The following is a 15,511-nucleotide window of genomic DNA, read 5'->3' on the forward strand; positions in this document are numbered from 1 at the left end:
TCAGCACCAACACAAGAAGCCAACTGTGCACATGCACAAGGGATTTAATAACCACAATGACTATAAGCCGATGTAAGTTAGGTCGACACATTTTGTAGTGTAGACATACCCTAAGAGTGTCCACAGTGGAAGCTATTGTGGAATAATTATAGCCCTTTACATTTATACCCTAGTTTATTTTGCAAAACGTTTTACTGTGTAGAAAACGCCTAGAATGGGACATGGTAAAAGTATGTAAAAGGGTGAATGATGCAAAAAAGGTAGTTCAGGTGCTTCAGTTTTTCCTGTCTTGTAATACTGAAATGACGGGACATTTTTCATATAGTGCATAACTAGACTGTGGAACTCATTGTTACATGAAGTTGTCACAGTCAAGAACTTTGCAAGTTTCAGAAAGGGATTGGATATTTATATGGATAACAAGAATATCTAGTTATAATTGTTATTGGTAACAAAAATGTTGGAAGGAATATTAAACCTAATGCTTGAGGGTTTTAAGCCAATTTCTAATTATTAGAGGTCAGGATCTGACTTAATGGGCTTGTTATCCCAGAGCTGCCTGTTTCAAGGTTCTCACACCTTCTTATACTTTCCACCCACCTTCTTATACCTTCTGCCCACCATCTAACAACATCAGAGACAGATTAGATTAGATGGACCTCTGGTATGATCCTGGATGACAATTTCTATGTTCCTAGAATCAGAGAAGATAGTAAGGTTGGGTGCTCAGATATCGCCGTGATTAATACAGTATATTTTTGTTCTGTGTTTGTAAAGCATCTCACAGGAATGGATCCTGGTCCATTCCCTAGAGCATGTGACTTTTCCCAACAGGGGTACCTCCATAATGTGCAAGGGAGCAGATCCTTAATGTTGTGTTAATCAGAATTCTAGTGGGTGTGGCGTGGGCCGTTGTGCAGCTGCTGCACTGGTGACTTCACGCTTCTCCTACGTTATTTATATTTACCGTGTTCTGCAAAATCTGTGTAAAAATATTTTACATTCTTTTTAAACTCATAAATATAATGAATCTAAGGCAATCTGGCAAATCAGTTTGATGGCAGGAGGCCCAACATGGATCTGCATACTTAGTTAAAATCAGCTTGGTTGAGGCATCTATCTACCAGCAAAGAATCTGTCACTTTGAGCCAATAGATCATGGTGACATGCCATTCTCTTAGGGGATTAGAATGTCTTTTTTAATTATTATTATTCAGTCATTATTTCACTTCCTGCCATCATGTCCCTTGAGATTTTCTTTCCCCCTTTTTAAAATTTCTCCTGCAAATTGTACCAATGAAAATTGATGTGCATCTGTGTGCTATGCGCTTTATTTACCAGCTGTGACTGTCAGATTTAACCAAAACTTGTGGAGACTTTGAAATTCAAATTATTAGTCAGGCTGAAGCTGAACTCTGATTTTTCTGTAGCCCTTTTTTACATACCCCATTGATTGTGCCTGTAAAACTGGATATGCACTTGGCTTGTGTATGCAAATCCCACGTTTAGGTGAGCAGTATTACCAACCCCAAATGTTCAAAAATTATGAGTCAGCTCCCCCCCTTACAATCACAAAATTGGCCTAAAATCATGCAATTTTACAATCAATCAATTTTGGATTCTTTTTATGTTTACTTGTGGGATTTTGAGTGTTTACTCACATCACATTTTCAAGCTTTTCTTTGCAACCAGAAGTGCTAGAAGTTTCCAAAAAAAAAAAAAAAATGAAAAAAAAAAGGCTGAGATTCTCATTTGTCTCCAGAGGCCGGGCCTTTAAATGAAATGTCAAATATCATGAGACTCGTAACAAAATAGCAGGTGTTGGCAACACTCACCATTCAGTGTAAAGAGCTGCTCAGTATGTAGTACATGCACGTGAAGTGGCTGTGTGCGCCAAATGGGTGCTCATCCACTCTGCAGATTCAATCAGCTGCCTGTGCAGAAGTGGGCTTCTAAAATCGGAACACGCTGTTGAATATTTGGCCCAAATTGCTAAGAAATTAAGATGATTTTTTTTCAGGCTCTTATATTCATTTGCTCATACTGTTTTGATTGTAAGTGCCTTGAGGCAGGGACCTTGTCTTTTTCTGTGGTGATACAGCACTGAGTGCACTGGCTGGCCAAATAAACAGCCAAAAAATAATGAGGATGACCATGTGAAAGCTGATTATTGTAGATGGCACCATGCCGCCTGCCATTCAAAATCCAAGTCATTCAATCCTGATTTCACCATTACTCAGATTCAGCCCAGACAAATGCTTACTTGTAAAGCATGTCTAGAAGAATGAGCATTAAGTATTTTGTATACATTTAGCAGGTGGATGTGCCATTTCTGCATTTGATTTTTTCTTTCATTATGTAATTTTGAGATAACATCCTGTAAAATGATGACACATGATTAAATCTTGCAGCCCTCAGGCAATAACCATACTTCCTCTGTGACATGGCTCAATATTTTTTTTTTAAAGTTAACTTTAGAAAGAAACTTTAGAAAGTCTCAAAAGCCAAGTTCTTTCTAATCTTTTACCCTGCTCAAAATCAAAGATGATTTCTCAGCTTTTAAAATCTGCACGAAGACCTGTGGCTCGGACTCAAATTACAGCTTGAAAAGGTTTGCTAGGAACAAAGTCCTCAAATATATTTAGTATATGAAAAATGATTTTCTAAAAAACATACAAGATGTTCCATTTCACCTAATTCTCTGTATTGATTCCTGTATCATCATCATCTTCTTCCTTTTTTTCTTCTTTTAATGCATTTCTATTTCTTACACACACACACAAAGCTGTTTCTTTTACAAAACAGACACAAAGAAGTTTTCCTTCCCAATCAGTAATTTCGTTTTCTTTTGTAATTGTAAAAAGAAACCTCTGAAAAATCAATATATCATTGCCAAGTCATACACAAACAGGGAATGGAGCAAGCTTAGTAAATAAAGGAAATTGCAATTTTTTCCCCCTCTTTGGTCAGTCTTTAGTATACGCAAGGTGACTACCAATCTCTTCCACTCTTCTGGTTTTTCAAGCTAAATAAATTTTTGAACTCAGACATGGGGAAAGAAAGTTAGAGAAGTAAATTTTAGAACTCAAAATCCCTGCTGTCCTAAATTACAACCTAAACAACCCCCACCTCCAAAGTGATTGGCTCCTCATAGTAATCTGATCTCTCTTAATTAACTACTCAAGAGATAAAGGTTGCTCATGCTAAAGTCATCACAGCAAACCAGGTTTGAGAAAAAGAAAGTTAACTTTTCAGCTACAGATTGATTGTTCCTTACATTTTGCTCTTATGATATGCAAATTTGAGAGATTTTGTGCTTCTAAACCTAACAAGTTGGAGCCTTTTGGTAGCATCTGGAGTCCATTGAATAATCACTTTAATTAAAATGAGTAAGAGGTCACTGAAGGGGTGAGCTTTCAGAAGGGCTGGGACCCATCTTCTCTTTTTACAGGCACAAGTGTCATCTGCAAAATTTGCATGGAGGTTTTTGAACCTGCAAAAATGAACTCTGGGTACAAAATGACATCTGGGGGTTTCTAACTACCTGATTTGCACTCACAGTTAGGAAAAGGTACAACTGCTGGCATTTGCACCAGCAAATGCATTGCAAGCACAACTGGCTGCAAATGGCATTTTTTTAAAAAGCCACCCTTTGATAATTGGGCCCTAAATATCTGGTATTTTCTTATATACAGTATTCAAGAGCTAATAAGTTCCCCATGTGGAGTGGAGTCTCTGCCTTATGTCTGTAGGTACATGCACAAGGAGGAGGGCTATCTCCAGTGCATGCTTTTCCTACCTAAGAGTACCTCTTTGTCGGCTCCCAACTCTATGGATTTAAATGGAATAGGAGAGATAAAGGAGGGGAAGTCGCTGGGGCCAGCCAACTTCCAGTCCCTGCAAACCCAAAGCCCAAACCAGAATAAGTTACTGCATATTGTAACTCTCCCTCATGTGAAGGCTTCTGTGTACAAATGGTATTTGAGAGATTTCTTGGTAATGCACCTCCTGCTAGTGCCATGCTATCTGGGGACCATTGGGGCAGCACAGAGGCAAAGGGTCTGCATGTGGATGGCTCTTTCCTCCAGAAAATCTTCTGAGAAGTACAGATTTTGGTAGAGCCCCTGTTTTCTTCCATGGCAGGGCAACTTCCTCCCCCTGGCTCCTCCTCACTGGGGAAATTAATCATTTTTCTTGTAATGATTTGTTGCATCCAATGATGCCCCATCTATCATGTTTGTTTTATTTAAACTATAAGTTCTTCGGGGCAGGCACCTTGGGCAGAATCTTTGCTCTACTGAAGACAAAGGTAAAAGTCCCATTCATTGAAATGGGACCAGAATTTCATCCCTTGTCTCCTTATTTGCATGCAAAGAATCTCATATACTTCAGGCAGAATATGTATATCAAAATAACAATGGGCCTAATCCAAATCCCTTACTCCAGTTGAATTCAGTGAGCATCTGTCTGGATAAAACAGAGTATATGCCAAGTAAGGAATTTAAGATTTGGTCCATGAATAATAATAGTCTTGGAACAAAATGACTATCTAACCTACTACTATTTTATTGTCACATACTATTATGGCAAACATATATTTGATTGTTTAATTTCATTTAATTAGATTTCTAATTGCTCCTATATCACAAGGACAACTTGATGCATTGGGTGATTTATTCATGTTGTCATTCCTGGAAACTACATAAACATTATGGTTTAGAAAAAATAAATAAATCAAGAGCCGGTTATTTCTTGAGGGTTTGATTTTCCTCCCATTGGTTCAGGCTCCTTTCCCCAGCAGACCTGAGAGGCTGCCTCAGCCCAGCAGAGATGGAAGGTCCTGCCAAGGCAATGAAAAAGTATATTATATATTTGTCCAGGGAAAGAAAAATAAAAGAATCTCCTCTTTTACATTCTGAATCACAGCAAGATCACAATTGGATACTTGCATCTACTTGGTGTATGCCTTTATTTCATCTTTCCACATTCCCATGTTCAGAAGCAGCTGCGTCCCAAGTTACCCGTCCATAGAGACTATGGCAAGTATTTCATATTTATTAGGAAAAAATTGAGAAATGTTTGGGTCTGGTTAGCTATGGGTTCAGGGCCATCGCTACTTTAGGCAGTGGCAGGTCTGGAGGATGTTCATGTGCTAGAGATCACAGATTGGAAGAGGGAACAATTTTTCTAGGTCTCTGGTAGAAAACCTTCTATGCCAAGGAGATATTTTATCGCCTGGTAACTAGTCAGCAAACCTACGCCTGGAGAGGGCTAGTAAGCTACAGGGACAGGCATCTGAAATTTGCCCTGTCTAGGAATCTCACTGACCCTGTTGAGTCTCTCCTGTATGAAAAATTCGCATAAATCAGAAAGTATGTTACTCAGCCCAATTCTCTCATTTTCTTCTTCCCGGAGAGCCTTTAACCCTTGCAGAACCGCTTCCCTTACATCAGCTTGTCTACACTAGGAAGCTTTTGAAGTTACACTAATTTATACTGGAGAGCCAAGAACACAGAAAGCACAAAAGTGACTTAAGCCCACTTTTGTATCCCCTTGTTTCCTCCACCTGACAGAATGGAGAATCTGAGCCATCATTTGGATAATACTGAGATATTTCTGTAAAATAGCATTAAAATAGGAATAAATATTTCTGAAGGCTTTTTGTTTGTGTGTGTGTGTGTGTGTGTGTGTGTGTGTGTGTGTTGGACAATTGGTCACTTAAGGGAACCATGGATTTGTTTTTCAGACCATTCTATATATTTTTCCTTCTCACATTACGCAACATGCTATTCTTCTGATAAGCCTGTTTATGGTGTGACCTACTTAGCAAGATCACTGGTGGCTCCAGCCTCACAGCATTCTAAAGACTAAAGGCCACAAACAGGAAAAGATATTATATGAAAAAATGTTTTTCAAGCTTTCGTCCTTTACATGCTGAAAGGTGTCAAGAACTGAACCGATTCTTTACGCCACCCAGTATTGAGAGTATTGTTCAACCAACTGCCCTTTTCAAATGTAAATGGATACAAAAGCTATGTCAGCAAAAGGAATTCTTGGCTTAAACAGCTCTCAGCTTATGTCACACAATAAAACATGAGACCTATTAGTCCATGCTAAAGACTTGTAACCACATTTAAAACTCTTTTTCAAACACAGTTACTGCCTAATATGGCTGTACTCTGGTTTCAGCTCACACCCAGCCTGGTTAAAACCATGTTACAATGGTATTAAGAAACCCTGCTATTCATTTGCGAAGGAGGGAATCTATAGTGTATATTCTGCTAGTGGAATGGTCTAAAATCATCCCTGTCTGCATGAGACTATAACCAAGGCTAGCTGCAACCATGTTGGGAAACAGGGTCAAGATTTTCAAAAAGGGCTAGTCCTCTGAAAATCTGTATCCTTCAAGGAGTCTGAAGTTGGGAACCCAAAAAGAACTAGGGCCTTTCTATAATGTGAATGTAAATTGGCCAGGGAGCCTGGTGACAACTCAGTTGTCCCTTAATCTAGTTATAAACATTGTTCCAATTTGTGGTGTGGGCTGGACCTTAACTGTACATAACCAAGCTAAAGTTCAAGGTGTTGAACTATGTTTGTAACCTGGGACAACTGAGGCACAACAAGATGCTTTGAAACTTTTTGACTAGCTCCCATTCCAATTAGGTTCCCTGACAGGGTTCTACTTATACTCTAAGTAAGGTCCTAATGTATTTCTGTCAGTACCATACTTAACAATTAATTTAGAACATGGTTGTAGCTCGCATGGCTCTGAATCCATTGGCTTTATATACACTAATCTTCTTTTTCCCTATTTCCCCTCCCCCCCTAAAATTTTCCACCAGTGTAAGCACTAGCATAGACCAGGTGCCATCAGCCAACAATACTTTTGCAAGTATGTCATCTAGATTTGCTTTGAGTGAGTGGCTAAAATAGCTGCAGCTGCCAGAATCAATATTTATTTGTATTGTGGTATCTCCCACAGGCTCCAATCAGGGATCAAATTCCCACTGTCCTGGACACTGTACATACATAGAGAGAAAACAAAATTTTCTGCCCCAAAGAGCTTACAATCTAAGTAGTTAATGAGACAATAAATGGATACAGCAGACAGACAAGGGAGCAGACGACAGTGAAACTATTACAGTCAGTGCAATAAGCAGCAGTCATAGCACACTGGCTGCCCAGCCATTGTTAAGTATTTTGTAAGCATAATGGCAGAAAGAGATTTGAAGAGAGAGTCAAAAAGAGGGTACTGTGGCAGCTTTTCAGATAGAGCTGGTACTAGCCCCTATGGAGCTGCACCAGTAGAAATGTAGAAAATAGACGACTGCAAACACAGTCATTGTTGGATGCTAAGAACCTTAACCCTTTTTGACACGAGCTAGCCAACCATCTTTTAAACGTGGCTGTGGCCCAGTGAGATTCTAACACAGTGTGGTTGGCCAATGTGGATTGTGCTAGGTTTGAAAAACCAAGTTTTAGGCATGGTAAAGCACAGGCTCTGAAATCTGTTCTAATGGTATTTGGCTCCATCAGCAATAGCTGGTCAAACAGCAGCAGGGCCCTGTTTGACCAAAACTGCATATAAACCATGTCTGAAAACCTGATTTTAATTTCAAGTGTTAGGTTCTTTTAGACCTGGCCTATAGTATCAACTTAGCTACAAATTCCACTACGTCCCAGTTCCAACACGTTTGTCCACCACCCCATGGTTCAGTTTTACAGTATAGATGGGCCATAGCCTTGCTTTTAAAATTGTGCAGAAGTCAGAGTTTAGCTAGCACTGAACTGTCTATGTATCACATTGGGAGACATCCATGTTTTAACCAGGCCCCCAAACATGAATTGAGACTTTAGATAGCTTAATGACAAGTAGTTTGAAATTTCTTTGTAGAGGAAAATTAACAGAATATTTTTACTGAAAATATATTAAACTCTGGAGAATGTACATTGATGTCAGCAGAAACATTTTCCAAAGCATCTTTTTGCTAGCCATCTGGAAAACACCAGTGTTCTAGGGATAAAAACACTCTGCTTCTTGCTAACCAGAAGCAATTCTTCTATTACTCATGTTAGACTCCTCTCTTTCCCATTACTTTTTACTCAGATAACTCACATGCCACATAATGTTACTATAAATCAGCAGAAATACTGATCAGTCACATAGAGCATTCATCCATCCCAGCAAGTAAGAATTAGCCAGACCTGAATCATACAGGCTTTTCAAGCTCTTCCAAGTCATATTACACCTTACAAGTAATTTTCATTCTTTAGGCTAAACTGCTGAGCCTTGTCTACACTGTCCAAAATGGGCTCATCATTCACTGCTATTGCAGCTCTTCCAGTGGTAGTAACAGGGCAAGCTGTACTGCAGACAATGCTCAGATGGGCTCAGGTTGAACCATCTTAGCACTAAAATATCTGACTTGGGACTTGTCTTTATGGAGAAATTTACTAAGAGAGCTATACTAGAATAATTATACTGCTCTAGTTATAAAAATAAGAGTGCCCACTTGGGGAGTTTTAGCAGAAAAGGGGACCAGCTTTGTCTTACTCTCCATTGACTGCTAATTTGGATTCAGCATCATGTTATCCAACACACAGTTCACAATCATGCTCAAACATGGCACGGCTTAGTAGTGTAGACAAGGTCTTTCCATCAAAGCCCCTTAGGATGTGTCTACACTGCAATTAAAAACTCGCACCTGGCCTGGGCCAGCTTATTTGGGCTAAGGGGCTGTTTAGCTGCAGTGTAGATGTTCAGGTTTGGGCTAGAAGCCGGACTCTAGGACCCTGTGAGGTGGGAGGGTCCCAGAGCAGGGCTGCAGGCTGAGTCCTAGTGTCTACACCTCAATTAAACAGCCCCTTAGCCTGAGCCCTACAACTCTGAGTCAGGCTGCAGGTGTCTAATTGCAGTACAGACATACCCCTAGTTTTATCCCTCCTTCTTTCACAGACTTACTCTAAGAATCTGGATGATTCCTATCACTTTTTGTCCCTGCATTTCCTCACCTATAAAATGGGGATAACAGTTACCTCACAGGGCATTGTGAGGCTTAGTTAATTACAGCCCAATCCTGTAAAGTGCAATGTACATCATCTCGTGGGAGCAGGCTTCCTCACAAAGTCCCCATAACTTCCGGCCAGGTTCCAGTTGGCCCTGAAATGCTTTAAAGCCAGCCTTACTCATGGCATGTTCACATTTTTCCTCCAATCTCACCAGTAACTTGGAAAATAAGAGGTGCTTGAGAATGAAAAATAATGGAGAGTGGGGGGAAAGATGTTAACCAGATTTTTTTTTTTAAACAAACTCACATAAAGGTTTGGTTGGAGTTGGGTCTTAACTCCCTCCAAATCACATCACCCATCTGATACAAGATACTTCACTAGGTGACTTTTCATGCTCTGAGAAATAGAGCTGATAATGTTTACTCTTGCCTAGATGAAACAGTTGGGCATTTTAACAAACATCCACAGATTTGTTTGTTTACCTGCCTAGCCCACATGCTTGTCATTCCTCTTGGCTGTGGAGCCAGTTGGAGTGTCTTTCAAAATATTACAATTCCTATGCTGCTCTTCGTTTACTTTAAATGGAAACTCTGGATCACCTAATTTACTCTTTCCCTGCCTTAGACGTCCTGGGTCAAATTCATCCTTGGCGTAACTGCACAGACATGACCCAGAATAAACATGGTCTGCTAGTGGCAGTCATAAAAATAATATTTTATTATCTGAGAAATTGTTTGCTTTGAATACAGGAAAGAGTGGTAAGAAAAAAAGCTAAGAAGATAACTAGGAATTTTAGCCAACGACATAACTTACATGTATATCATCCTTCTATAGTAGCTCTCCCCAGTTTCTCATGTTTGGCTCCAAGTCCCTAATGGAGTTCTGAAGATCACCCCATTTTATACCCCTTCCTTGCCTCTGAGGTGGAGGAGCCATGTCAACCCCCTCCTAAGTCATAATTGCAGAATGATGTGATCCTTCCGCAGACACCCCAGTTTATAGACCAGGAGTGGACGTGAAACCTAGGGCTCTTGCGTGACAGTGCGGAGTCCTGATTACTAAGCAACTGAGCCATCTCTTATCAAAAAAGCTTTAACAATGTAATCAGCTCCTCACATTTAACAACAACTAGTTATTAATTGATAGTGCTTACAGCAGCGGCAGTCAAAAAAGCTAACAGAATGTTAGAAACCATTAGGAAAAGGATAGATAATAAGACAGAAAATATAATGCCTCTATATAAATCCATGGTACACCCTCACCTAGAATACTGTGTGTAGTGCTGGTCATCCCATCCCAGAAAAGACATATTAGAAATAGAAAAGACACAGAGAAGTGCAACAAATATGATTAGGGCTATGGAATTGCTTCTGTCTGAGAAGAGATTAAAAAGATTGGGACTATTCTGCTTAGAAAAGAGACGACTAAAGGGGGTATGATAGAAGACTATAAAATCATGAATGGTGGGGAGAAAGTGTTATTTACCCCTTCACATAACACAGGGATCAGGGGTCACCCAATTAAATTAATAGACAGCAGGTTTATAAAAAACGTAAGGAAGTATTCTTCATGCAATGCACAGTCAACCTGTGGAACTCATTGCCTGGGGATGTTGTGAAGGCCAAAACTATAACTGGATTCAAATAAGAAATAGATAAATTCATGGACACTAAGTCCATCAACGGCTATTACCCAAGATGGTCAGGGACACAACCCCGTGCTCTTGGTGTCCCTAAACCTCTGACTGTCAAAAGCTGAGACTGGATAACGAGGGATGGATCACTCAATAAATTGTGCTGTTGTGTTCATTCCCTCTGAAGCATCTGGCACCAGTCACTGTCAGAGACAGGATACTGGGCTAGATGGACAATTGCTCTGACTCAGAGTCAGTATGGCCATTCTTACAATCTTATGTACTTGAGTGATTAGGTTACATCAGCTGTGTTACATTTATTAGGTGACATGGCAAGAATATGGAGGATAGTTACCAATAAATATTTAGCAGCTCTTTACTACTTCACTTGTTAAATATTTCACCTCTTAAATATTTGAGGCTGGGATTTTGAAAAGTGCCTAAGGGAGTTAGGTGCCCAGATACCATTGATTTAGGCTCCTTTTGAAGATCCCAGCCTGAACCTTTTAGAGACAGGGTGTAGAAACTTTAAGGGACAAATTCAGGGGGGAGTCTTAAGCCATATCTGCATTGAGTGTGCTTTACTAGAAAAACCAGAATACTATACCAGCAAAGTGCTATTGGTGTGGAGACAGCTATACTTTGTGCTGGTTAATAAAACACACCTCCCCCAGGAATGACACAAGCTATATTGGTAAAAACGCAATTTTCCCAGGATAGCTGCATCTGCCACTTTGCCAACACAACTTTGCTGGTTTAACTGAGGCCTTATTTAGCCACAACAGTTGCACCATTTTAACTACCTTGGTCTAGTTCTGGGGTTCTCAAACGATGGGTTGGGACCCCTCAAAGGGTCGTGAAGTTATTATGGGGGGGTTGCGAGTTGTCAGCCCCCACACATGCCATGGCTGCGACTGTCAGCCCTGTGCATGGCTGACAGCCCGAGCCCTTCAGAGCTGGGTGGCCGGAGAGCCGTAGTTGCTTGCTGGATGCTCTGAAGGCAACGCCGCCCCCAGCAGTAGCACAGCAGTAAGGGTGGTATGGCATGGGGGAAGGAGGAGTCATCACAGCCTGAAATATTTTCAAAGGGGGTCCCAGGAAAAAAAGTTTGAGAACCCCTGGTCTAGTTGAAGCAGTACCAACCTCTTAGTGTGAACACAGTTACATTGTATAAAGATACAGTTAGTTCCATAGGGAAGGGGAATAAGCTACACTGTTATAAGCACCTTTATACCAATATAACTGCATCTACACTAGGGATTAAACTGGAATCAGAGAAAAAATCACACCCCCTAATCTACACAGTTTTACTGGTACAAAACCGGATGTATATGCCTTCTTCGAATGTCCTCCTTATGTAAATTACATCAAGCTGGACTTTCATACATTCCTTAGGGCTTGTTTACATGGAAAAGTTGTACAGGTATAAGCTCAGGAATGAATTTAAACTGGTATGGTTATAACCCCCTTGTGAAGACTCTTATTCTGGCCTTTTTTGGTTTAGTTTATGTCACTAAAGAAGAGGTTTGATCTAAACCAAAAAAAAAAAAAAAAGCCATTCCAAAATAAGAGTGTTCACATGGAGGTTTATACCGGTATAACTATGTTGGGTTAACTACGCTGGTACAATTATACCTGTATAACTGGTAAAACATTCCTGTGTAGACAAGCCATTGGACTCAGGTAGATTTCGATTCCTTTAGCACTACATGCATTACCCATATGCAATTTACTCTACTCACTAACCGCTTCTGAATTTGAACTTTCTGATGGTATGCCTACACTGTACAGTTATCCTGGACTAATGCCAGGGTTTTAGCCTTAACCACCCTATTGTCCACACAGAAAAACCTCTGACCAGATGTTGGAGGTGCATTAAGTCCAGGCTAGTTTACTCAGCTGGGATTGGGGGTTAGAACCTACATTCCACTTTAACTCGGACTGGATCCCACCCATTTTTCAGTGAGGGGCAGGGTAAATCTCGGTGCAACTCGCTCAGTGCTGAACACAACTTATCCTTGTTTACACTGACTACAAAGTCACGGGTAGCATCATGTCAGCTATGTTGAGTCTTCCCAGCCATGTTCAAAAAAGGGTAAAATTGTGTAGTGGAGATAAGCCCAGAGAGTCTGGACTGGGGTAATTTATCTAACAAGTAAGTTGAAGTAATGTATAAGTTGTGGTTCTAGGGAGAGGCATATAGCAGGAAAAGTAATGGGGAGATGTAAGTAAGTGTGAACAATTTTACTCCCCAGGGCCCTCAATATGCAGATTGTAGATTACTCCTTTATGCAGTGCTTAATTTGTAATGAAAGAGGTGCCTGGGCTCAAGCAATCTTTTTACATTCATAACTGATGCAGTAAGACCAGCGGTGCCGGGGCTCTGCCCTGGCAAGTCCTGGCACAAATTAAGCACTGCCTTTATGGAATGTCAACATCAGGAAAAATGTGCATTAACACAGTGAAACTCATATGGCTCCATTGGTGCAAACCCCTAATGTGTCTTGCTGCACTGACATATAATGGAGCTAACACTAGTGTAATTTACTCCAATATATTTTTTCATGAAAATGTTTCCTTTCTATTATTTGTATTTGTATTTGTAATTTGTATTAATTGTTATTATTGGCATTAAAGATTTCAACAAAAATGATTTTTAAACCATTTTCTACTGAGCAATGAGCAGAGCTTTTCATAGTAGAACAGCACAGAATACAGGAAAATATTTGTTTATAGTGGTGGAAATATGTTTTTTCCCATGAGAGTCATCATCCCACCCACTTATCAAGTTTGCCAGTGTCCTGATCAATTTCATTTTTGGTGGCCTTTTAGGACTGTAATAATTTCCTGCTGAGACCAGACCTGTGAATCATCTAGTTCAGTATCCTATCTCTGACAATGTTAACTTGTGGCAATGAGTTCCACATGCTCATAATGCATTGTGTAAAAAAGTGTTCCTTTTATCAGTTCTCAATGATTAGGCTGGCATCTTGCAAGTGCACCAATCAGGAATAGCTCTTCAGCATTGCTGGTGATAGAGCACTGATTACCTCTGACATTTTCTGAAAAATAAATGTCCAGTCAAAAAAAGAAGTCTGTTAGTTTTCAAATGCAGAAACTATAACTGTGCTAATCCAGATAATAGTGCAAATTCCAAAAAATATGCCTTTTACATCTGATGGAATCACTCCATTTATCCTGTTTAAAATTATAACTAACTGGGAGCCCATTGAAGGAAAGGCATAATCAGAGCAGCTTTCACTAATAACACCTCCTGTCCTGTAGTCCTACTTTCCCTCAGCCTGTTGTGGTCCTGCTCCCAATCTTGCTCTTTTCCCCTGAATTTAAATTTCCAATAGACCATGGAGCCAGGCCTCTCATTTTCTTTTTTTTCTTCTTTTTTTCTTTTTCAATATAAATTGATATTTCATCACATGCTTGCCTTCCTTTCAGCAAAGTTCGGTTATATTGCGTGTAATTCTGCCCTCACTGAAATCAGTGGCAAAAACACCTAATTGACTTCAATGGTCTAAGGATTTCACCCATTATTTTTTTAAAAGCTCATAACAAATCCTTTCATATAAATTGCCTATCTTAAAGATGTAGATTGACTGCAAAGGGCTGCCTCTCCTTCCCAGTTTGGGGACATAAAACAGTGTATTTAATAGATTGTCACTTAGCTCAGTACAGTTATATGTAATGTCACCTCCTATGTGCTGAACAAAAAAAGTCAGTTAGACTGAAAATATATCAAATATATAGGGAGAAGAAAATTCACCAGTATCTATCTATGTCATTTAACAATCTATTTTCTCTGTACACACTTTGCAAACTAAAAGCATTTCAAACTGTTAGTTAAACAAATACATAGTATTAGCTGAAACTAAAGCTTCTGTTTATACAACTACACAGAGCTGGAATAAATGTTCCACAAAGATGCTTTCTGATCAGAATAACTTTAACTCTCAATTAATCGCTTTTGTTATATATTAGTATATATGGTGTTTCTGATATGTGATTTTATACGTAAGTTATACAGAGAACCTGAGAGAAAGTGTTTGTTGTGTCGGGATCAGAATGAAGTACAGCAATTATTTATTTGTCAGGGAGACATGTCACAAAATACTCCTGCTCATCCTACAAAAACAAAATCTGTCCCCTGACTATATGTTCAATAACTCCCCACAGGGAAAGAGAATGGTGGAATGGAGTGATGCAAAACTCTTTGTAGTGTGTAGTAAGTTCAGCCTTCAGAAGTTACCATGTGTGCAATACCCCAGTTCTCTTGTTTGCATTATCATTTGTTAAATGCTAAACAAGACCCCAGTAAGAGACATTGTAAGAAAAACCTAAGATAATAAATAGATAATTAGATCGTGATGCACTGTGTACTTTGGTCTGCTGACTCAAGATCTTTGTATGATTGTCCCATAAACACTCTACTTTCTAGAAATGTTGCAAAGAGTTCACTGATGTACAATAGGTCAGATTCTTGGTGACTAAATTCTGAATAATAAACCTTTGAATATAATAAATGCTATATTGTATAACCAAAAGAGGTTTTGAAATAAACAATTTGCTGGTGTTATGATAAAGAAACTATTAAAATGAGATGTTGTGCAATGGTCTATAATAATTTTCTCATATCTTTATATACCATTGTTTCTTATATATAGCGCCTCTCCTATCTGTTAATTGTATGACATTCATCACCATAGTATCTGAGACCCAGATTCTCAAAGGTATTTAGGTACCTTAATTCCTATGAGAATGTGGGCCTAAGCCCCCCACAGTCATTAATGGATTTTTTTATCCTCACAACATTCCTGCAAGGTTTTACATTTAGGAAACCAAGGCACAGAATAGATT

This window comes from Emydura macquarii, unplaced genomic scaffold (genome assembly GCF_026122565.2).
Source record: "Emydura macquarii macquarii isolate MOO-44397 ecotype Brisbane River unplaced genomic scaffold, CSIRO-AGI_Emac_v2 contig_1483, whole genome shotgun sequence".
NCBI lineage: Eukaryota > Metazoa > Chordata > Testudines > Chelidae > Emydura > Emydura macquarii.